Raw genomic sequence first — 26,766 nt, 5'->3', positions numbered from 1 at the left:
CTTATAGTCAGGACTTACCAATATTGGAGCCATGGAAATGGCTACTTTGGTATCCTCAAATGATTTCTTTACCTCTGGAACCCATTCTGTTTTAGCACCCCTTTTGAGTAAATCATTAAGGGGATAGATTATTTCTATGAATCCACTTATAAATTTTTGCACAAAATTTATCTTACCAAAGAAATACTTAAACTCTTTTCAACTGTGAGGAGGTGATAACTTCATAATAGCTTCAACTCTATCAAGATCAATGGAGATGCTAGCTTCAAAAATAATATGACCTAGGAGCTTTCCTTTAGTGACCCCAAATGAACATTTCTTGGGATTGAGAGATATACCATATTTATGGCATCTATTGAATACCTATCTTAAATCAGCTATGTGAGTAATTTGATCCTTTGAAAAGATAGTTAAGTCATCCATGTAGATAACTATACACTTATTTATCAGTCCCTTAAAAGCTTCATCCATGGCTTTTTGAAATTTAGCCTATCTTCTTATTCTACCATTACCTAATTATATCTTGAATATCCATCTAAGACAGACATCATCTTTGAACCATTCACAATTTGCAAGACCTAATCTAGTGAGGGTAATGGGTAATTGTCCTTTTGAGATGCTAGGTTCAAGTTACGAAAAATCCATGTAAAGTCAAATCTCTCCTATCTTCTTTCATACAAGAACTAAATTAGCCACCCAAGTAGAGTGGTGCATGGGGAAAATAATATTGGCATCCATTAATTTCTTGACTTCCTTCATTATCCATGGTTTGAGGATAGGATTAATAGGTATCTGCCTTTTTTGAAAAAGTTTGGCATTGGGTTTGAGTGGAATATCATGCGTAAAAATTTGAGGATCATATGTCTTTAGTACTTCATAGCTCCAAGCAATGACATCCTTATATTTTATTAGAAATTTGAGCATGTCTTACCTTTCTTTTGGATTGCATGCTTTCCTAATCCTTACCATTCTAGGATCATCATGGGTACCTAAATTGTATGAATCACATTCTTTGATCCCTTTCTCTTTGGTGGTCCTTTTTTTAAACATTGATTCATCATGATCAAAAAAGTGCTCCAACTCAATCATCCCCTTAGGAATAGTGTTAGTTTTCAAATTCAGGATACCATCTTCATCTTCAAGTTCAGTGTCCTCAGGTTTGACATCTAGAGTGTCATCAACTTCTTGCCCCTTAAAGTGGCCACTGCACATAATAAATTTGAGTATATGTTGATCATCCTGAAAGACCTAAAATTTTATGATATTATCTAGAATAGATGGAGCAGCAACCAATTCTACTGAGAGTCATTTCAATTTAGTTCTCTCGACTAGTTGTAATGCACTAGCTGAAATGGCAAGGGCATCTGCTACCATGTTTTTCCCTCTTGAAATGGATTTTATGTTTAGAGCCTAAAAATAATTTAGTAAATCCCATACTCTTTTCCTATAAGCAAGCAACCTCTTATCATTGGAGCAGTATAATGATTTCACTTTTCAAATAACCAATTGAGAATATCCTTTGACTATGAGAGTTGTAACTCCTTTCTTGAGTGCAAAAAGAAGTCCCCAAATCAATGCTTCATATTCTAAAACATTATTAGTACATCTAAACTTCAATTTATATGTTGTGTAGAAAGATTTACCTTTTGGATTGATCAGCTCAATACCTGTGTTGGCTCCTAATTTGCATTTGGAACCATCAAAGTGAAGTGTCAAAATTGGGTTTTCCATGGGTTTTCTAACCTTATGCTTATTTTTCCTTATCTTTTCTTTCACTTGAGCCTGGAGGGATTGTCTTTTGGGTACCCATTGTAGTCTTTCATGGGGTGGACTTAGTAATTTTCCATTGTTATTCCTTGATACCAGGAGTGTATGTTTTTCTTGTTTGTCCTTAATTTCTCTTATCAATTCTTTGATTTCATCCACTTTAGGTTTAGGATGGATGACTACTGAAGTCCATCCTTGGCCTTTTACATACCGTCTTCTTCTTTGAACTTTGATCATTCCAAGTGGAGGAGAAGAAAAACTTGCACCATTTGAAGAAGTATCGCTCTACAATGCATTTAGATCTTCAATTTCCTCTTTAATCTTTTCAATAGAGTCAGACATGTTTACAAAACTATGGTTTTCTATGGGTTCATCTTTTGGATCATTTACTTTCTTTACTCCCATCATTTGTGTTAATACCTTAGCAACCACTTCTTGACATGATAAACATTTGAACTTTGAATGGCTAACTTTATACAATTGACAAAATCCTAGAAGGAGGAAACTGGGGTTAGCTTCTCCTCCTAGACACTGTAAATTAGCCATCATGTGGTCTATGAATTGTGTTATGACCTCATCTTTCGGGGTTAAAATCATGGATTCCATATCCTGATCATTTGATATTTTGATCAAAGTTGTATCAAAAACCATCACCTTGTAAGAGTCCACATCTATTTGTAAGAAGGCTACCTCATTTGGAGCATTGTATTCTATAATCATCTTTTTTAACTTTAGCTCTGTATCTATTTTGATTTGATTTTTCAAACCTTTCCATGGTAACCAAAGATGAGTAAAATCTATGGAGAACCATCCCCTTAGACATTTGATCCATTCTCTACTTAGAAGCAGTCCATAAGCTTCAGGAATATCAACCATATGTATATCAATGACATCTTGAATTCAAGGGTCAACTGTCAACTATATACCAACGTCTTTTAACACACTAATGACTTTTACCTCTATTTTATTGAGTTGTATCACTATCCAATTAGAGAGCTGAGGGATAACCCCCAACTTTTGTGTTCTTGATAGTGGCATAACATTACATGAGGCTCCTAAATCAATTAGGAAATTATGAAGATTTTTCCCATATATCCTAATGCTAAGCAGAAATGGGGGCACCTTAACCTTGTCCTTAAACATAGTTGGCATCACTTCTGAAGCATTGGCTTGTTGAGATACTGTCTTTTGAGAAATAGTATTTTTACTATGGGGTACTTTTATATGATCTAGAGTTCTCATTAGCACTTCTAATTGTTGAGGAAAATTTTGCACATGTTGGAAATTGTTCATTTCAAATCCTCTATCATGCTATATTTCTTGGTAGACCAAGCTAGATTTTTTAGGATTGTTGGGACAGTTCCTTGACTCTAATTTTGTTGTCCTCCATGAGGTGGCCTGATGGGTGTTGAATTGTTACTTACTCTCAGATTAGGAGGATTTGGTTATAGTTCTAGAGCAATTCCATCTATCATAGGTTGTTTACTAGTTCTTAGATTGTATGCATTTCAATTGTCATTGTGAAAAGAGAACATCTCTTCAAGCTAGATATATGGTTCTTGACTAAATGGAAAAGAGAACTCTTCATTGGTTGGTTGTTCTACCTGAATGTTTTGTGTAGAATCATAGGATTCTAGTAGCACAACACTAAACTGTACAAGAGGAAAATTATCATTTAGATGTGAATTCTAAAATATTTCATTATAGTATAAACCATCATTGTTGGATGCATTTTGACCATCATCATACTGATTAATATTTGTATACCAAACATTGTTGTTGTTATTGTCTGCAGGAATGCTTCCATTATTCAGACAAGTATTCCACTATTAGTTTTTTTTTTTAAAGCCATTTTTATGATTAGGATGATTAGAACCACTTCCTCTGTAGTCATTCATAGCATTTTTGTTCCTAGCGAAGTTCCTATTGTAGTTTTGATTATAATTATTATTGTAAATACTAGCCTTGTTTCTTTGGAAGTTTCCATTTTTTCCTTGTGCTAGCCTCAAACAGGTTAACTCATTATTCATTTGTAACATGGTCTTCTTCATTTGAAAAAATTCGAAGACAAAGTTTTTTTCTACCTCAGTGGAAGTCATCGCCTCTTGTTCAAAGAAAGCAACTTTCAGAGGTGCATACCCTTGGTAAGTTAAGGTAGGGTTCTATCGATCAGGTGCCTATTGTAATGAAATTGGGTTAATAGGTATGAGTTGACTAGGAATCATAGGTACTCTGATTGGGTATGTTGGTACTATTATGATAACCTGAGCTGGAAGCATCAATCCTCCTCTATTGGGATCGGTTTGCTTAGTAAACATGATTACTTCTACAAAGACTTTATCCAATGTGTTGATATCCATTGGTGGAAGTATTCTTATAAAAATGGTAGTAAGATGGTCCATAGCATTTAGATAAATTTGAATAGTAGCTTCAACGGGTATAGTAAATGGTGCTTCCAACTTGTGGTGTGTCATGTGAAAATGATGGTTGAAGTGTGACACTGTCTCAACTAGATCCTTCTTGATTGATATGAATTATTGACATAGCACAACTGGGTTGATAAAAGTCTTAAATTGTTCCAAGAAATTTTTTTCAAAGGTAGCCCAATCTTTAATATATCTAGGTGGTAGATTGACGTACCAATTAAAGGCAATTTCCCCCAAAAAGTAGGGAAATAGGTGAAGAACTACATTCTCATTTCAAATCTATTTTTGGTTACATATTTTCTTGAATATGTTAATGTGATCTTTGGTGGTTCATGTCTTTCCATAGATGAACCTTGGGCAAAAAATTTTAGAATTATTTGGAAAATCATTGAGTACACCTGTCAAGTTGATGGGAGAATCTATAACATTTGCAAAAAAGGCCATCAGAGGATTTGGTGGACATTGGGGTGGTTGTTTTGGAAGTGTTAGAATATTTGTTTGCCCACTAGGTGGTCGTCAATGAGGTGGAGTTGAGGATGATGATGAAATGTTGAATGGAAGTGGTTGAATTTGAGGTATTCTTTTGTCACTGTGGGGTTTGTGAAAATGGGTGAGCTCCAAGAACTCATGTGCACTTGGTGAAGATCTTAAAGCTTTTTGAAATGGGGATTCTGGATCAAAATGTAGTGGACACCCTTGGATGTCCCAAAAAAACTAAACCAAATTGTTGAAAGGAATTATGTCAAACAGTTTGCATTCAACTTCTTAAAACCCCTTATAACTCTGGAAATCAAACGTTTATTGTTTGTTGTGTTTCGTGTATAGAATTGGTATCATACAACATAAACAAGAAAGAAACTACAATGATATGCAAAGTGGAAATGAACTGCTGCTAATAAAATGTTATTTTCAGAATTCATAAAACCAAATACATGGCAGATTTATCAACTCACTAATTACTTCAGCAGTATTGACATAATACTCCAGCCCATGCTTACGAACTTGTTGCTACAAAACTTTGTCCTTCAATCAATCCACTACCTTCATAATACCATTCCCTCCAAGCGGCATAAGCGTTGGACAAGTAGTGAAGAAGATATGAGCAAAATACCAAATCTGCCTGTAGCCAGAAATGCAACTAAACTGCCTGATAATGAAGCCAATAACAAATAATTCCAAAGGCCAAACCCCAAGGGAATGACGTCTAGAATGTTACAAGAGAGGATAGACGTCCTCAAATGCCAAGAACGGAGCTGCAACTCACACACCAATTTCTTCTCATATTCAACCTGCCTAATCAAGCCACAAATGCTTCTTTTTATTCTATTTCCAAGGGTCCACTCAACTCATATGGGCAATGTGGGATAAAAGATGTGTAATATATAAAACATATATTAAAATACCCCTTATGTCTCCCTTGGGTACACATCACCATAAAATAAATATTAAAGTAACACTTTAATATTTTACAATTAAATTAGGTGTTACTTTAATAAAACTTCAGGCATTAAAATGTATTAGCAATCGGACTCCGAATAATGCGAGTGATAGCTCATCAAAAAGCTCTCACCGAGGAGTATCGAATCCAATCACCAAAATTGACCTACACTGTGTCCTGTCGACTTACTAAAAATAGTAAGTATGCCTGAAACTGAGTAAATCAACTTCGTTTTGGCCCTAATTTTTTTCTTATCCTCCACTTAGACTTTGGAGAACATGAAGGCCAAAAGATGGGATCATTACAAATCTGCCCTCCTTGAAATTGCTTGTCCTCAAGCAATTAAGTAACATAATGGACTCCAACCTCCACCTGGATCCCAATATGTGATATCCATATGGAAGTTAAACCAACTACAAACCCGCATCACCAGGACCAACCCCTGTAGCCTAGCATTCAAAACTTTTGCTGATGAAGTCAGAATGTCACCATAAGGCAACTCCATAGAAGATCTATGAAATGTCTTCTTCCCTTTATCCATCCACATAATATATATTAGACTGGAATGCATATTATCACCATCATGCATTGAAAAAGATGTATTTGTAGGTGAACCATATATGTACTCATGCTAACTGTATCAACAATAGGTGTTGCCGCATCGAAATATATGGACATAGGAACAACATTAACTGTTGCAATAGAAAACTGAACTGAATTTGTAGTTGATGAAAACTCATAATCATTAACATGTGTGGCTTCATTAGAAACTACATCAACCACTGCATTTATACCATTAAACTCCTCATTGGATGCTTCAACTGACATAGAAGTGGCTACTAATATGATAGTATCCTCGCATTCTCCTAATTCCATTATTGCTACGTCATCATCCCCTGACAAGGCTTCATATGTGGTCTCTTGACTTTGCACACATGTTTCTACTGACTCTGCCAAAATGCCCACATCACCAACATCATAGCTGGCTGGCTCTATATGTGTCTCGATCCCACCTGAGAAATCGACTACCTTCTACTCTGAAGCGACATAAAAATCATCAATGTTGATGCCCATTTGTCTAGCCATAAGTTGCAACATCATATCCATTCGCCTATTCTGCTCATGTTGCATACGTTGCCTCTTCTCTAATGTACCCAATAACTGTCTAAACATCACATCTTGATCTAGATTAATATACATCTTTATCCGGCTATCAATATGATCTCCACAGGATGGCAGGACTTATAGCTCTGATAGCACTGTAATGGGCACCCACCGGTTATAACTTTATGAAAGACTTTGCAAGGAAGCTCTGATACCACTGTAATGGACACCCAAGAATGCTCAAAAGCTGAATCAACTGCTGAAATTATATTAATTCTAAAAATGTTGCAATCAAGTACAAAGAGATGTATTCCAAAGGCCAAACCCTAAGGGAATGACATCTAGAATGTTACAACAGAGAATGAACGTCCTCTATTGCCAAAAAAGAGTGTGATTCACACATCCAAGCTCTTATCAAATGCAAGTCATAATCATCCGATACAATAATCTCATGCTAAACAATGAGACTCTCACCCCTATTTATCCTATTCCTTCACCCTTGTAGAAAGAACTAAAACATTAATTAATTGCAAGTGCTAGAAGCTTCCCCCTTCCAATAATTAATGCACTCTCTAGAAACTCCTCTCTTGCAATAATTAATTGTGCTTCTAGAGGCTTCCACCTTTCCAATAATTAATACACACTCTAGACGCATCTCCTTTGTAATATAATAATTAATTAAATTAATTAAATATAAAGCCACCTTTTAATTTTAATTGAATGACTTTATAAGAAATTAATTTAATTTCTTCTTATCCTCCACTTAGACTTTGGAGAACCTGAAGGCCAAAAGATGGGATCATTACAAATCCGCCCTCCTTGAAATTGCTTGTCCTCAAGCAATTAAGTAACATAATGGACTCCAACCTCCACCTGGATCCCAATATGTGATATCCATATGGAAGTTAAACAAACTAAAAATGAACATCATTAGGACCAACCACATGTCCTGCAAGTTAGCTCCCAAAACTTGTGCTGATGAAGTATAAGTTTGGATGTCACCAGAAGGCAGCTCCATAGAAGATCTATGAAATCTCTTCTTCCCAACTGCTGCAACACAAAACCGAATCTTTTTAGATGGTGAAAACAAAGCCCAACTCCACTCAGGAGAGTGATCAATATCGATCACAAACATCAAATTATCATAAGACAATGTGGCATCCATGTTGAACATAGTACTATTGCAAAAGTGAACATCAACACTTTGTTGATCAATAGTATAATATGACTCTGTCACTATATTACTCACCTCATTAGCAATAATAGGTGTACAATGATCATCAAAGCACATATCTACAACTGCATGCATACTACTAAACTCCTTGTTGGATGGTTCAACGAACACAGAAGTGGCTGCTGATATGACAGTATCCTCGCATTCTTCTAATCCCATCATTGTTGCATTGCCATCCCCTAACAAAGCTTCATATGTGGACTCCTGACTATCACCAATAGCATAGCTCGGTGGTGTCTCGATCCCATTTGAAGAATCAACTACCTTCTGCTTTGGAGCAACATACAAATCGTCAATGTTGATGCCCATCTTTTTTGCCATAAGTTGCAACATCATATCCATTCGCCTATTTTGCTCCTGTTGCATACGACGCCCCTTCTCTAATGTACTCAGTAATCTAAATATTACATTTTCTTGATCTGGATTGATATACATTTTGTCAAACACTTTTCCCTCTATCCGGCTATCTATAAGATCTCCACAAGATGGCAGGACTAACAGCTCTGATACCACTATAGTGGACACCCTTGGATGTCCCAAAAAAACTAAACCAAATTGCTGAAAGGAATTATGTCAAACAGTTTGCATTCAACTTCTTAAAACCCCTTATAACTCTGGAAATCAAACGTTTATTGTTTTTTTTGTTTCGTGTATAGAATTGGTAGCATACAACATAAACAAGAAAGAAACTACAATGATATGCAAAGTGGAAATGAATTGCTGCTAATAAAATGTTATTTTCAGAATTCATAAAACCAAATACATGGCAGATTTATCAACTCACTAATTACTTCAGCAGTATTGACATAATACTCCAGCCCATGCTTAAGAACTTGTTGCTACAAAACTTTGTCCTTCAATCAGTCCACTACCTTCATAATACCATTCCCTCCAAGTGGCATAAGCGTCGGACAAGTAGTGAAGAAGATATGAGAAAAATACCAAATCTTCCTGTAGCCAAAAATGCAACTAAACTGCCTGATAATGAAGCCAATAACAAAGAATTCCAAAGGCCAAACCCCAAGGGAATGACGTCTAGAATGTTACAAGAGAGGATAGACGTCCTCAAATGCCAAGAACGGAGCTGCAACTCACACACCAATTTCTTCTCATATTCAACCTGCCTAATGAAGCCACAAATGCTTCCTTTTATTCTATTTCCAAGGGTCCACTCAACTCATATGGGAAATGTGGGATAAAAGATGTGTAATATATAAAACATATATTAAAATACCCCTTATGTCTCCCTTGGGTACACATCACCATAAAATAAATATTAAAGTAACACTTTAATATTTTACAATTAAATTAGATGTTACTTTAATAAAACTTAAGGCATTAAAATGTATTAGCAATCGGACTTCGAATAATGCGAGTGATAGCTCATCGAAAAGCTCTCACCGAGGAGTATCGAATCCAATCACCAAAATTGCCTTGCACTGTGTCCTGTCGACTTACTAAAAATAGTAAGTATGCCTGAAACTGAGTAAATCAACTTCGTTTTGGCCCTAATTTTTTTCTTATCCTCCACTTAGACTTTGGAGAATGTGAAGGCCAAAAGATGGGATCATTACAAATCTGCCCTCCTTGAAATTGCTTGTCCTCAAGCAATTAAGTAACATAATGGACTCCAACCTCCACCTGGATCCCAATATGTGATATCCATATGGAAGTTAAACCAACTGCAAACCCGCATCACCAGGACCAACCCCTGTAGCCTAGCATTCAAAACTTTTGCTGATGAATTCAGAATGTCACCATAAGGCAACTCCATAGAAGATCTATGAAATGTCTTCTTCCCTTTATCCATCCACATAATATATATTGGACTGGAATGCATATTATCACCATCATTCATTGAAAAAGACGTAGTTGTAGGTGAACCATATGTACTCATGCTAACTGTATCAACAATAGGTGTTGCCGCATCTAAATATATGGACACAGGAACAACATTAACTGTTGCAACAGAAAACTGAACTGAATTTGTAGTTGATGAAAACTCATAATCATTAACATGTGTGGCTTCATTAGAAAATACATCAACCACTATATTTATACCATTAAACTCCTCATTGGATGCTTCAACTGACATAGAAGTGGCTGCTAATATGATAGTATCCTCGCATTCTCCTAATTCCACTATTGCTACATCATCATCCCCTGACAAGGCTTCATATGTGGTCTCCTGACTTTGCACGCATGTTTCTACTGACTCTGCCGAAATATCCACATCACCAACATCATAGCCGGCTGGCTCTATATGTGTCTCGATCCCACTTGAGAAATCGACTACCTTCTGCTCTGGAGCGACATACAAATCATCAATGTTGATGCCCATCTGTCTAGCCATAAGTTGCAACATCATATCCATTCACCTATTCTTCTCATGTTGCATACGTTGCCTCTTCTCTAATGTACCCAATAACTGTCTAAACATCACATCTTGATCTAGATTAATATACATCTTTATCCGGCTATCAATATGATCTCCACAGGACGGCAGGACTTATAGCTCTGATAGCACTGTAATGGGCACCCACCGGTTATAACTTTATGAAAGACTTTGCAAGGAAGCTCTGATACCACTGTAATGGACACCCAAGAATGCCCAAAAGCTGAATCAACTACTGAAATTATATTAATTCTAAAAATGTTGCAATCAAGTACAAAGAGATGTATTCAAAAGGCCAAACCCTAAGGGAATGACGTCTAGAATGTTACAACAGAGAATGAACGTCCTCTATTGCCAAAAAAGAGTGTGATTCACACATCCAAGCTCTTATCAAATGCAAGTCATAATCATCCGATACAATAATCTCATGCTAAACAATGAGACTCTTACCCCTATTTATCCTATTCCTTCACCCTTGTAGAAAGAACTAAAACATTAAATAATTGCAAGTGCTAGAAGCTTCCCCCTTCCAATAATTAATGCACTCTCTAGAAACTCCTCTCTTGCAATAATTAATTGTGCTTCTAGAGGCTTCCACCTTTCCAATAATTAATACACACTCTAGACGCATCTCCTTTGTAATACAATAATTAATTAAATTAATTAAATATAAAGCCACCTTTTAATTTTAATTGAATGACTTTATAAAAAATTAATTTAATTTATTCTTATCCTCCACTTAGACTTTGGAGAACGTGAAGGCCAAAAGATGGGATCATTACAAATCTGCCCTCCTTGAAATTGCTTGTCCTCAAGCAATTAAGTAACATAATGGACTCCAACCTCCACCTGGATCCCAATATGTGATATCCATATGGAAGTTAAACAAACTAAAAATGAACATCATTAGGACCAACCACATGTCCTGCAAGTTAGCTCCCAAAACTTGTGCTGATGAAGTATAAGTTTGGATGTCACCAGAAGGTAGCTCCATAGAAGATCTATGAAATCTCTTCTTCCCAACTGCTGCAACACAAAACCGAATCTTTGTAGATGGTGAAAACAAAGCCCAACTCCACTCAGGAGAGTGATCAATATCGATCGCAAACATCAAATTATCATAAGACAATGTGGCATCCATGTTGAACATAGTACTATTGCAGAAGTGAACATCAACACTTTGTTGATCAATAGTATAATATGACTCTGTCACTATATTACTCACCTCATTAGCAATAATAGGTGTACAATGATCATCAAAGCACATATCTACAACTGCATGCATACTACTAAACTCCTTGTTGGATGGTTCAATGGACACAGAAGTGGTTGCTGATATGACAGTATCCTCGCATTCTTCTAATCCCATCATTGTTGCATCGCCATCCCCTAACAAAGCTTCATATGTGGACTCCTGACTATCACCAATAGCATAGCTCGATGGTGTCTCGATCCCATTTGAAGAATCAACTACCTTCTGCTTTGGAGCAACATACAAATCGTCAATGTTGATGCCCATCTTTTTTGCCATAAGTTGCAACATCATATCCATTCGCCTATTTTGCTCCTGTTGCATACGACGCCCCTTCTCTAATGTACTCAGTAATCTAAATATTACATTTTCTTGATCGGGATTGATATACATTTTGTCAAACACTTTTCCCTCTATCCAGCTATCTATAAGATCTCCACAGGATGGCAGGACTAACAGCTCTGATACCACTGTAGTGGACACCCTTGGATGTCCCAAAAAAACTAAACCAAATTGCTGAAAGGAATTATGTCAAACAGTTTGCATTCAACTTCTTAAAACCCCTTATAACTCTGGAAATCAAACATTTATTGTTTGTTGTGTTTTGTGTATAGAATTGGTATCATACAACATAAACAAGAAAGAAACTACAATGATATGCAAAGTGGAAATGAACTGCTGCTAATAAAATGTTATTTTCAGAATTCATAAAACCAAATACATGGCAGATTTATCAACTCACTAATTACTTCAGCAGTATTGACATAATACTCTAGCCCATGCTTACGAACTTGTTGCTACAAAACTTTGTCCTTCAATCAGTCCACTACCTTCATAATACCATTCCCTCCAAGCGGCATAAGCGTCGGACAAGTAGTGAAGAAGATATGAGAAAAATACCAAATCTACCTGTAGCCGAAAATGCAACTAAACTGTCTGATAATGAAGCCAATAACAAAGAATTCCAAAGGCCAAACCCCAAGGGAATGACGTCTAGAATGTTACAAGAGAGGATAGATTTCCTCAAATGCCAAGAACGGAGCTGCAACTCACACACCAATTTCTTCTCATATTCAACTTGCCTAATGAAGCCACAAATGCTTCCTTTTATTCTATTTCCAAGGGTCCACTCAACTCATATGGGCAATGTGGGATAAAATATGTGTAATATATAAAACATATATTAAAATACCCCTTATGTCTCCCTTGGGTACACATCACCATAAAATAAATATTAAAGTAACACTTTAATATTTTACAATTAAATTAGACGTTACTTTAATAAAACTTAAGGCATTAAAATGTATTAGCAATCGGACTCCGAATAATGCGAGTGATAGCTCATCGGAAAGCTCTCACCGAGGAGTATCGAATCCAATCACCAAAATTGCCCTGCACTATGTCTTGCCGACTTACTAAAAATAGTAAGTATGCCTGAAACTGAGTAAATCAACTTCGTTTTGGCCCTAATTTTTTTCTTATCCTCCACTTAGAATTTGGAGAACATGAAGGCCAAAAGATGGGATCATTACAAATTTGCCCTCCTTGAAATTGCTTGTCCTCAAGAAATTAAGTAACATAATGGACTCCAACCTCCACCTGGATCCCAATATGTGATATCCATATGGAAGTTAAACCAACTACAAACCCGCATCACCAGGACCAACCCCTGTAGCCTAGCATTCAAAACTTTTGCTGATGAAGTCAGAATGTCACCATAAGGCAACTCCATAGAAGATCTATGAAATGTCTTCTTCCCTTTATCCATCCACATAATATATATTGGACTGGAATGCATATTATCACCATCATTCATTGAAAAAGACGTAGTTGTAGGTGAACCATATGTACTCATGCTAACTGTATCAACAATAGGTGTTGCCGCATCGAAATATATGGACATAGGAAAAACATTAACTGTTGCAACAGAAAACTGAACTGAATTTGTAGTTGATGAAAACTCATAATCATTAACATGTGTGGCTTCATTAGAAAATACATCAACCACTGCATTTATACCATTAAACTCCTCATTGGATGCTTCAACTGACATAGAAGTGGCTGCTAATATGATAGTATCCTCGCATTCTCCTAATTCCACTATTGCTACGTCATCATCCCCTGACAAGGCTTCATATGTGGTCTCCTGACTTTGCACGCATGTTTCTACCTGCTCTGTCAAAATGCCCACATCACCAACATCATAGCCGGCTGGCTCTATATGTGTCTCGATCCCACCTGAGAAATTGACTACCTTCTGCTCTGGAGCGACATACAAATCATCAATGTTGATGCCCATCTGTCTAGCCATAAGTTGCAACATCATATCCATTCGCCTATTCTGCTCATGTTGCATACGTTGCCTCTTCTCTAATGTACCCAATAACTATCTGAACATCACATCTTGATCTAGATTAATATACATCTTTATCCGGCTATCAATATGATCTCCACAGGACGGCAGGACTTATAGCTCTGATAGCACTGTAATGGGCACCCACCGGTTATAACTTTATGAAAGACTTTGCAAGGAAGCTCTGATACCACTGTAATGGACACCCAAGAATGCCCAAAAGCTGAATCAACTACTGAAATTATATTAATTCTAAAAATTTTGCAATCAAGTACAAAGAGATGTATTCCAAAGGCCAAACCCTAAGGGAATGACGTCTAGAATGTTACAACAGAGAATGAACGTCCTCTATTGCCAAAAAAGAGTGTGATTCACACATCCAAGCTCTTATCAAATGCAAGTCATAATCATCCGATACAATAATCTCATGCTAAACAATGAGACTCTCACCCCTATTTATCCTATTCCTTCACCCTTGTAGAAAGAACTAAAACATTAATTAATTGCAAGTGCTAGAAGCTTCCCCCTTCCAATAATTAATGCACTCTCTAGAAACTCCTCTCTTGCAATAATTAATTGTGCTTCTAGAGGCTTCCACCTTTCCAATAATTAATACACACTCTAGACGCATCTCCTTTGTAATATAATAATTAATTAAATTAATAAAATATAAAGCCACCTTTTAATTTTAATTGAATGACTTTATAAGAAATTAATTTAATTTCTTCTTATCCTCCACTTAGACTTTGGAGAACGTGAAGGTCAAAAGATGGGATCATTACACAAAATCCTCCAGTTTGCATCAACTCTAGAAAAAGCACACCTCTACAAAAGTACACTTTCTCACAACATGAGGCATACCACAAAATTTAGCGTAGCAGGTGCAGCAGCACACCTAGCACAATAGTGCACTAGCGTACCTCAAAATCTTAGATTCTCAAAAAAAAAATAGAACTTGTAAAAAGTGCAAAATTTTGAAGTTTTGGCAGATTTCCTTCCTATCTAGATGTTAATGGCCCTCCTTCTAGTGCCACTTCTATTGAGTTGTCATTTTGTATGATGTTTAACGACAAGAATTCTTTCAAACTCCTCTCTTGAAAAGTTAATCAAAAAATCAACTCCAAGGTTCTAGGTGATCTTGTAACCTACCTGAATCCACTCAATTGAAGATAAATGTGAATTTTCACAAGGAGGCCTTTTCTAGTTCTTATAATGTTGGATAAAATGTGAAATTTGTTCAGTGCTACAAGAGAATGAAACACACAAAAGGAAACTATGTTTTTCTATTTTTTGTTTTTTAAATGGATGCAATCTAATAATGCAACTAATATGAATTCCTATATTAACAAGGGGTTAGTAAAGAAAATAACAAAGATAAGGTAACAAGAAAACTAAGAAAATAACATGGAAGTAAAATCCCAACAAACATAAGCTACAGAAACAACATGTCTACAAGTTAAGCCTTTGATGAAATCAGTAGGTAACTAATGAAAATAGGAGTAGCACTTCCTTAACTCCACTAATGCAATCATCGATGAGAATTTAGCAACCGTAAGATGTTTCACTTTTCATCAAATCACAAGGCCACAAAAAGTGCACTCATGCAAGACAAAAAGCTATGTAGGAAAAAAATGGGTAATCTCTTCTTGAACTAGATATGTCAGCAAAATTAATAAAATTGTAGAAAACACCAAAATTAAAAGATTTCACAATTGGAAATAATGCAATAAACTTTTGGCTCAATTACATTCCATGAACATTCATCCAAAAAATATAACACACTTAGGCAAGAATCACTACACTCTAAATGCGAGCACCAAAAGCATATATTATTACAAAATAATGGCGACCCTGATTACATTTTACAATCTAGTATTTATAAGAAATCATCTCTTCAATTTGTTTTGAGAGTGAGAGATATCTTCATACAATCATATGCTTAAAATTTAATAAAAAAACTAATTATATACAAACTAATTATCTTACTACTGCTTAGTAGGACTCCATCCATTTTTATATTATTAATTGCATGCATGAGCCTTTGCATGTCATAAAACAAATAAATTATGAGAGAATAAGAAGAAGAGAGCCTTTAGTTGATGTAGAAGTGTCTAGAAGTGTCAAAAATAGAAGCTTATCCTTGACTAGGCATCTATCCAAGTTAAACTATTGTCAAAATGTGTTTCGGTGCATGGAAAGCTCTAATTTTTGAACTAGCAGTTAACTGTCGGTACACCTCTAGAAAAGGGCACCTTGAAAGAAGAGTGCCTTTGAATTTTCCAAAATTCTTCCAACACTTTGTTTCAAAAGTGCACCAGTGCATTTGGCACAACAGAATACCTCAAGGGTCCCAAAAATGCAAAATTTCACCGAAGTGTCAAAAACAAAATTTTGGCTTCTGGGTTTTGTTCCCCTTTATACCAGAGTTATCTCTGGATGCTTGCCCTTAAATTTATCTATTATTTCATTAACCTTTTCCACATATATTAAATCTAAGGTGTTATATTAATCTTTAACCCTCTGCCTATAATTTTCTACCTCTATACAGGTTTCAGAAAAATCTCTGAGTTTAGTATCTAGTTCTATCAAAGCCTCTTATGTCCTAAATGCTTGCCAAATATCTTCATCAGAAGAAACTTCTTCATAAATCTTCCTAAATCTCTAAACTACTATCTCTATAGGTATCAACTTCTCCTGTGTATCATCCTTAAAAATATCCAGACATGCATCACTATAATGTTTCTCAGCTTCCAAAATTTGCTCTCGGCTTGGTCCTTGAGCCAATGAATCTCCACATGCAATGATTCCATTACTTTATTGCTATCTTCTATTTTCTCAACCCAATCATCTATTAAATATAATTCCTCTACCATATATACATCCATAAGCATTCTATACCTCTAGCCTTTTATCACCTATAGCACCTATAAATCCTTTCCCCATGTATCTACCTCATCCATAAGACCAAAATCTTGATTCAAAATTGCTACCATTTTATCTACATTCTCTTGCATAACATGTAGTAGCTTGAGATTCCCTTAGATGATGAGTATACCTTTCTCCTCAAAAATTTCCTGCCATTGTTGATATTCATTCAAAAATGGATCCAATCTCACCATCCCCTATCTCTCCTTTTAATTGTTGCATTTAGAGTCTCCTCAGGGTTGGTAGGGTCTAAAGGACCAACAATTTCACTCAAATATCCTTTAAGGATTTCATTTTGTCACCAAAGTGTGACCAAATCTACCTCATCCTATTCTAGGCTCTGAAAAACTTCATTCTTGTTGTGACCATCAGCTTTGTTGTTTCCAAGGTGGGTTTCTCGAGCATGACTTCCTAGATCTGGTAATCTTGTGGAGCCAGTTCTCCAACATTTAACTACAAAAGAGGAAGAGCTACATGAGTAAAAAGATTCTAATTTGAATCACGCATAATGAAGGCCAAAGGTCATGCTACTTTAGGAGGTGAATTAGGTTTCCTTAGCATTTATATTAGTTCCATTATGTCCTCCTCTTCTATAGTGAATCATTGCTTCTTGCTCTTGATTACTTCTTTACAGAACCACCTTGGAAAATGTTAAGCTGAGGACTTTCCTTTTGAGGATGAAGGAATTTTCTCTACTATGCTCTTACCCTTATCACTCCTCTCTAGGGTCTTTTTCCTTTGTGATGGACCCTCTTTTATAGTCTTTGTTTTGGTGGAGCCAACTATTCTCACCTCTATGTCCTAGGAAGTTTGTTGAGGTTGTTCACCTATCTATCCCTCTTCTGAAACTTTAGCAGTAGATACTTTTTGTGGCTCTCCTTTTTTTTTTACACGGACTTGCTCAATTTATGTTCTTAGAGGAGGAGGAGTAACTGATCCATTGTCAACACAAAATGTGACTTGCAACTGGGATGTTGATGTAGGAACTACTTCGAGTCCTTGTGACTTAGGGGGCATCTGAGTCCAATCTTCTTGTTGAGGTTGATTGGTTGGTATATCTCAATCTTGTCCCTCACTAATTCAGTACTTGGTCTACCTCAAAATAGGTATATAATAATCATGCCAAATGCCATACTTAGGAATAGTGTATTCAATCTAAGGACTATTTTTCCCCACCATGAGGTGCATTTAGTTTTCTCAACCTAGGGACGTATACTTGAAATGGTCGACACAGTATGTGCACTAGGTTTCTTAATGAGTCATTATGCTTCTATTGTAGGAAAGTAAAATGCAAGGAAAGAAACTACACTAGTGTTGTAGGAAACTAACACACTTAACTTTTTACTGAAAAGAATACTAGAAATGCAATTAAATACTAATATATATTCCAACTCAGTTCATCTACTATAACTATCCTTACAGATGTTGCAGGAACACTCACAAAGTATGATGCTAGAGGAAGAAACTTACAACTTCTATCTGCATTACTAAAGATTCTTGAAAACAAATCTACACTATTCTAATCTAATCCACCTCCCAAGTGGGCACCCTTGGTTGGCTTCTACTAATCTACCATCATAGAATGTAAACTAGGAGCTATTTCATTAGGTTCCAAACAATCCTTACATGAGAACAATACATAAAACTGTAAAAAAAAATCACTGCAAGAGTCAATAGTTTCTTGTCATAAACTTTCTTCTAACCTCTAACACTATTGGTCTAATCCCTATAAATAGAAGATTGACACTTATTTTGAAATAGAAAAGAAAAATAGAGTAACTACAAATCTACCAGAGAAAGAGAAGGAAAGATAATAGCTCACGTAATGAATAATAAATTTTGGACAACTTCTTTGACATAATAATAAATGCAAAGAAAATATAGCAATTCTTCATAGCTCCTCCATATTACTGGTTTTGTCCCTTGGTACCATTAGGACTTTTTTCTACTGCGGATAAACCTTAATGTCTTTTCTCCTTGAATGATGTTGGCTATCTTCAACATTTCCCTTTGAATACTTCTAACCATCTTCAGCTTCCTTTGCTTACAAGGTAGTTATTATGTAGAGATATTTGCAAATAAGCATTATCAAATTAAATTCAAATATTAGAACACACATTCTGATGCTTATATGAAATACTACATTATATATATGATATTGGAAAAATATGACATACTATCTACCCATAGGTTAATCATTAGTTCAAGTAAACATAAGTTCAAGCACCAGTATTTCAATAGTGCTAAGCTACTACTTTATTTTTAAAGATGAAGATTCACCAAATCTAAGATGACATAGTGGTTATATTGAATTTTCTAAATGAGTTGGAAGATAAGGATGATGAGTTGGAGGCACAGGATCCTATGTAAGCCATTTTTGGGCAAATTCTAAAGGATTATTCATTAAGTTTCTAGAGGAAAATAGAATATGGGTTAGATGCAATTAATCCTACCTAATCCATGCAAATTGAAATTGAAAAATGGAAGAATCAAGTGGGAAAAGGTACTCCAATTCTTCTATTCAAGAAGTCATAGACCAAGAAGCAAAGAGCTGTTGATTCTGTTGCTGCTGAAGTGCCAAATTTGCAAAGTGGTTAGAAGGGTGTCAAGGAAGAGACATCTAGGAGAAGGGAGAGCACAAAGGCTATGTTTCTATGAGTGGTCATGGTGAGATGATTGCACTGGTACATTGAGTATGCAGACTCAAGGTGAAAAAGCTTGAAAGGAGGGCAAGCTATCCAAAGTTGCAGAGATTGAAGGCCAAGCAAGGGTATGAGCTAAGAAGTGATCTGAGATTTGCAAGATAAGTTGTATGTTAAAATTAGGTCAAGATTTTATAATACTCTCTAGCAATTGTATTAGATCTAAAAATCCTATGGAATTAAGTTGGCCTAATAGCCATTTGTAAAACTTTTAACAGGGTGGCATTCGAAGTGAATGTTCAAAAGTCCTTTAACTAGGCCCACTTCTAATAGGGTGGTTAAATCCTCTAACAAGGTCACATTTAATAGTGTGTTGTAAGCCTTTAATAGGGCAAGCCTTTCATAGGGCATCACTTCATAAGAGTGAGAATTAAGTAGCATGTTACTGATGGTTTTTCCCAAATTGGGTTTCCACGTAAATCACTGTGTCATGTGTTGATTCCTTATGTGTTATACTTGCATGTTGATTTACAATAACTTGTTGATTAGATAAGTTAAAACTTGGATGAATGAATGGTTGAATGGATTCACTATACCTAGTGAAAAGTTTGAATAGGACATCTAGACCTTGAATAACTAATTCACGCCACCCCCCCCCCCCCCTCTTAGTTATTCTAAAGAAATTCTAACAATTGGTATCAAAGCCTTCTTCTGATTTAGTTTCAAGGTACTAGAAGCAGGAAAGATAAAGATGTCCAAGAAAGAAGTTCCCAAGCTTAACAAAGACAACTTTGTTGCATGGCAGAGTTTGATGAAATTGCACCTTGGATCAATAGGTGACTATGCACAAACCTCAATTGGAACAAAACATGTAACTCTAGTAAGACCTCTTATTGCAAATTTGAGTAAAAAGAAGGAGCATAACCAAGCAATGTTGGAGATTGCCTCTACACTCAGCTATGCAGAATATGATGACATTAAAGACCGTGACACTACATTTAAGATATGGAATACCTTATCAGAAATCTATGGAGGAGATCAAAATGTCCAAAGAGCAAAGAGAGAAATTCTAAGAGGAAATTTTGATGACACGAAAATGGAAAAAGGTGAAAATGTTGCTCAGTACGCTGCAAGAATGAAAGAAGTGGTGAGTGCAATAAGAAGTCTAGGAGGACAATTGGAAGAAGAAATAGCTATCAGAAAATACTTAAGAACTTTTTCCCTATCTATGCTATAAGAGTTTCAACCATCCAAGAGCTGAGGTGTGTACAAGGGAACACATTAACCTTTGAAGGAATAGTTGGAAGACTCACTGCATTTGAGCTATCCAATTTTGACAACTACAAACCTAAGAACCTTGAATCTAATTCCAAGGCCAAGATGATAATAAAATAAACTAAGGAGGACACACCAAGAAAGAGAAGAAGAAAAGGAAAACATGCATCCAATGATAGTAGCACAAATGAGGAAGATGCGGAACCGTTAGAAGCACTACTGGCTAAGAGATTTCATAGAGGTAAAGGAAAATTCAAAGGTAAGCTCCCTATTGTATGTTTCAATTGCAATAAAGTAGGTCATATAGTTCCAAGATGTCCATAGAAGAAGAACTACAAAGAAGGAAACAAGTTTAGGAAAAAAAGAGAAGATGACAGCAAAGAGAAAGGCAAGAGATGGTACATTATTGAAGAAGACTTTGATGAAAATAATGATGAAGTAGTCTATGTAGCCATGAAGGATGAATCAGACAAAGATGAAGATGAAGCAACAAGATTGGTTACCTATGTGAACAAGAATGACAAGTGGATCATAGACAGTGGATGCTCACATCACATGATAGGAGACAAAAGTAAGTTCATTACCTTTAACCAATATGATGGAAATAGTGTTAGATTTGGTAATGATGCCCCATTTCAAATCAAAGGGAAAGGCTCTATCAAATTTATAAAGAAAATTTCATGTGATAATGCATACTATGTTGAAGGATTGAACTACAACTTGTTGAGTGTATCATAGTTAGGCAATGTAGGTTGCAAAGTTGAATTTGAGAAAAAAACTACCAAGATCTATGATACTAAAGGAAATCTAATAGGAAAAGGTGAACAAACTAGAAATAATCTATTTTACCTAGATATGGAAGGTGCAATATGTCTTTTTGTTGGATTTCATGATGTGTGGTTGTGGCATGAAAGGTTGTGTCATGTTAACTTTGATAATCTGATTAGCATCAGCAACAAAAAGAAAGTTAGAGGATTTCCCAAGTTGAAGAAACCTGAAAACACAATGTGTAAACAATGTCAACTAGGGAAGATGACTAAGTCTAGTTTCAAAAGTAAAACATACACTTCTAGAGAAGTACTAGAGTTAGTCCATAAAGACTTATATGGCCCAATAGAAGTGCAAAGCTACCTAAGAGATAGATACATAATGCTATTTGTAGATGATTACTCCAGGATGATGACTACTATGTTCTTAAAGAAAAAATCTAATGCATTCCAAATATTTGACTGGTATTTGGCTAGAGTTGAGAAGGAAACAAGAAAGAACCTGAAATGCCTAAGGTCAGATAGAGGAGGTGAGTTCACATCAAGAGAGTTTGAAACATTTTGCAATTACAAAGGTATCAAAAGGAAAACATCAACAATAAGAACTCCACCATAGAATGGTATTTTTGAAAGGGGTAATAGGTCAATGATTGACTATGTTAGAACCTTGATGATGGAGAAAAATGTTGCACTAAAGTACTGGAGAGAAGTTGTAAGTACTGCAGTCTACACACTGAATAGAGTTCAAGTCAATAAAGTTACAAATGCAACACCTTTTGAATTATGGTATGGTCATTCACCTAATGTTAAACATTTCAAAGTATTTGGTTGTAAATGTTATATTCTAAAAGATACTAGAAATGGTAAGTTTGATGCAAAAAGTGATGAAGGCATATGTCTTGGATACTCCGCTAGAAGTAAGACATATAAGTGTTTGAATGTTAACACTAACAAAGTTGTGGAGAGTGAAAACATAAATTTTGATGAGCATGCAAAAGTTTAGGTTGATGTGTCAAAGAAAATAGAAGATTATAGATCCTTTGTATACTTCTATGAAGGAATGATAGTTGAGGACAATGCTACAAATCAAGTTGGGAATCAGCAACAAACTTCAGTATCTACCAAGTCTCAGCCTGTGAATGCTAAGTTGCATTCAAAAGCCAAGTTGTAGAATGTAGAAAATACACATTCTGATTTTGAAAATAGTATGCAAGAAAGGAATGATGAAATGTCAGATGAAGAAGACAAAATGACTCTAAAGATGAAGGATCAAACATGAAAAAAAAAGGACTAAACCTAGATTAGACAAGTATGTAAGAAGACATCACCCTATAGATCAAATCATTGGTGACAAGGATGCAAGACCAATGACAAGGAATAGACTCAAAAATAAATCATGTCTACTAAGCAAGGTTGAACCCAAAATAGTGAAAGATGCACTACAAGATTATGACTGGTATAAATCCATGGAAGAAGAGATAGATCAAATTGAGAAAAACAAAACATGGTCTCTAGTTCCTAGACCAACTAACAAGAATGTGATTGGTACAAAATGGGTGTTTAGAAACAAACTTGATGAGAATGGTGAGATAACAAGAAACAAAGCCAGACTAGTATGTGAAGGCTATGCACAAGAAGAAGGATTGGATTATAGAGAGACATTTGCTCCTATTGCAAGAATGGAAGGAGTAAGAACATTACTTGCATATGTTGCATATAAAGGTTTCAAAGTCTACCAGATAGATGTGAAGTCTACTTTTTTGAATGGTATACTGGAAGAGGAAGTTTACATAGAACAACCAGAGGGATTTTTTGATGAGAAGAACAAGGACATGGTCTGCAAGCTACACAAAGCACTTTATGGATTGAAGCAAGCACCTAGAGCATGGTATGAAATGTTGCACAAATATCTTGTGAAGATAGGATTTGAAAGAAAAAATGGAAACAACTTGTATATCAAAGTTGAAGAAGGTAAAGACATTTTGATATCAGAAATCTTTGTTGATGATATAATATTTGGAGGAAAAGATGTTTTATGCAAAGATTTTGCTGATCAAATGAAGCATGAATTTGAAATGTCAATGTTTGGAGAAATCAAATTCTTTTTTGGATTAAAAGTACATCAGTTAAAGAATGGCATATTTGTAACCCAATCCAAATACATCAAGGAAGTACTCAAAACTAGTTAGCACACCAATGGCAATAGGTCATAAACTCTCTAAGAATGATGAGTCTGCTGAAGTAAATCAGATATTGTATAGGTCAATGATTGGAAAGCTACAATAGACCAGACATTGCATTAGCTATTGGAATAGTAGCAAGATTTTTTGCAAATCCAAGAGAAAATCACTTAATGGCAATGAAGAGAATATTGAGGTACCTGAAAGGAACTGATGACTTTGGTTTGTATTAGAAGAGGAGTGAAATTTTTGAATTGAATGCTTACACTGATACAGATTGGGGAGGTAACATTGATGATAGAAAAAGCACCAGTGGAGGAGCACTTTTCTTAGAAAAGAGGTTGATTACATGGACCAACAAAAAACAAAGTTGCACCTCACAGTCTACTGCTGAAGCTGAATATGTGGCAGCTACTATAAACTATACCAATATTGTATGGATCAAACATTTGCTACAAGGTATGAAGGAAGAGGTAATTGAGCCTATGATATTTTATTGTGATAATACAAGTGCTACTAACATATCAAAGAATCTAGTAATGCATGCTAAAACCAAGCATATTGCAATCAAGTATCACTATGTAAGAGAGCTGGTGGAAGACAAACAAGTGAAGATGGAATATGTTAGCTCAAAGGAACAAATTGTTGATATATTCACAAAAGCACTACCAAAATATTTTTTTGAGTGTCTTAGAGGTAAGTTAGGGGTGATACCCCTAGCTAAGTCTACTTAAAACAAAAAGCAAGTATGCCCTACATCAAATAAGCTGAATGTTGAACATTTTATACATTGATGCAGAGAATGTTTACTTTGGGATCCATTCCTAAAGTAGTAGAAGTGCTCAAATTTAAAATCAGTCACAAGCAAGGTGACAGAGGGAGACATTGAATAAACCTATAAAAGCTACACTTGCATATTAAAGATGCTAATATGTCTTTGGCATTGTTGTCAAAGAGGGAGAAGTAGACAACTAATCAACAGTATGAGGGAGAAGATGTTAGATGTTGATCAAAACAATAGAAGTTGAGCAATACAAAGGGAGAAAGACAAAGAAAAAGGATACAACAAAAAAGAGGGAGAAGCTGAAATGAAGCAATCAGAATAGTAGAGGGAGATTTGATGTTACAATTTACTTTTTGGCATTTAACTTAATATTCTAACCTAGTAAGCTTGTGGTTGAGTATTTTAGTCTGATGGTTTGATCAGTTTGGTTTTCCATCGATGCCAAAGAGGGAGATTGTTGGAAATCTAATTGAAAAGCTCATTGTTGTTGAAGATCATAGAGGGAGATCATTGTAAAAGAATGTTTTCAATCATTGTTTTGTCATTGATTTCAACTCTTCTATTTGTAGGGATGATATTTTCTTATAAGATCCAAGTACTATCACTTAGTTGATTGATGAAGAGGATTTGATCAACAAGATGTAACAAGAGAACCTAAGAGAAAGGTTCAGTTATGATGTTGTAATGAAGTGCAAGGATTAGTTAAGACAATGGTTAAGTAATATATTGATGACATACTCAAGGATACAGAGGGTGGTCACACTTAGAAACATTGGAGGAAGAATTTGTATCAAGGTTGGTTGCAAAGCTTAAACTAAGATCTTTAGTGGGTGTCGAGCAAAGTTAGTTAAAGCTGAGCAAATTCTTAGTAGAAGCTGAGTAAAAAAAATTCGTAGTGTGTGCCGAGTGATCTTCATGTGCCGAGTGAAGATAGAGTACCAAGCATCAAAAAACATTTAGTTGGTGCCAAGTGATCTTCAGGTACCGAGCATCAGGAAAAACATAGTTGATGTCGAGTAACACAGTATGTGCAGAGCACCAATATTTCAATAGTGCCGAGATGTTGCATTATTTCAAAAGATGATGATTTGCCAAATCTAAACTGACATAGTGGTTACATTGAATTTTGTAAATGAGTTGGAAGATAAGGATGATGAGTTGGAGGCACAGAATCCTATGTAAGCCATTTTTGGGAAAATTCTAAAGGATTATTCATGAAGTTTCTAGAGGAAAATAGAATATGGGTTAGATGCAATGAATCCTACCTAATCCATGCAAATTGAAATTGAAAAATGGAAGAATCAAGCAGAAAAAGGTACTCCAAGGCTTCTATTTAAGAAGTCATAGACCAAGAAGCAAAGAGCTACTGATACTATTGTTGTTGAAGTGCCAAATTTGCAAAGTGGTTAGAAGGGTGTCGAGGAGACATCTAGTAGAAGGGAGAGCATAGAGGCTCTTCTTCTATGAGTGGTCATGGAGTGATGATTTCACTAGTACATTGAATATGGAGACTGAAGGTGACAAAGCTTGAAAGGAGGGCAAGTTGTCCAAAGTTGTAGAGATTGAAGGCTAGGCAAGGGTATGAGTTGAGAAGTGATCTAAGATCTATAAGATAAGTTGTATGTTGAAATCAGGTCAAGATTTTCTAATACTCTCTAGTAATTGTATTAGATCTGAAAATCCTATGGACTTAGGTTTTCCTAATAGCCATTTGTAAAACCTTTAATAGGGTGGCATTCAAATGAATGTTCAAAAGTCCTTTAACTAGGCCCACTTCTAATAGGGTAGTTAAATCCTCTAACAAGGTCACATTTAACAGTGTGTTGTAAGCCTTTAATAGGGTAGGCCTTTCATAAGGCATCACCTTAGAAGAGTGAGAATTGAGTAGCACGTTACTGGTGGTTTTTCCCAAATTGGGTTTCCACATAAATCACTGTGTCATGTGTTGATTCCTTATGTGTTATACTTGCATGTTTATTTATAGTAACTTGCTGATTAGATAAGTTAAAACTTGGATGAATGAATGGTTGAATGGATTCACTATACCTAGTGAAAAGTTTGAATAGGACATTTGGACCTTGAATAAATTATTCACCACCCCCCCCCCCACTCTCCCCCCCCCCCCTCTCAATTATTCTAAAACAAGTTTAACATGCTTGTCCATTAGTTTGAGGGTGATATGGGTTTGATTTTTGGTACTTGATATTATATTGTTTCATAAGTT

Source organism: Cupressus sempervirens, chromosome 9 (genome assembly GCF_028749045.1).
Source record: "Cupressus sempervirens isolate cs-2001-9-10 chromosome 9, ASM2874904v1, whole genome shotgun sequence".
Classification (NCBI taxonomy): domain Eukaryota; kingdom Viridiplantae; phylum Streptophyta; class Pinopsida; order Cupressales; family Cupressaceae; genus Cupressus; species Cupressus sempervirens.
This window is presented reverse-complemented; position numbering follows the sequence as displayed.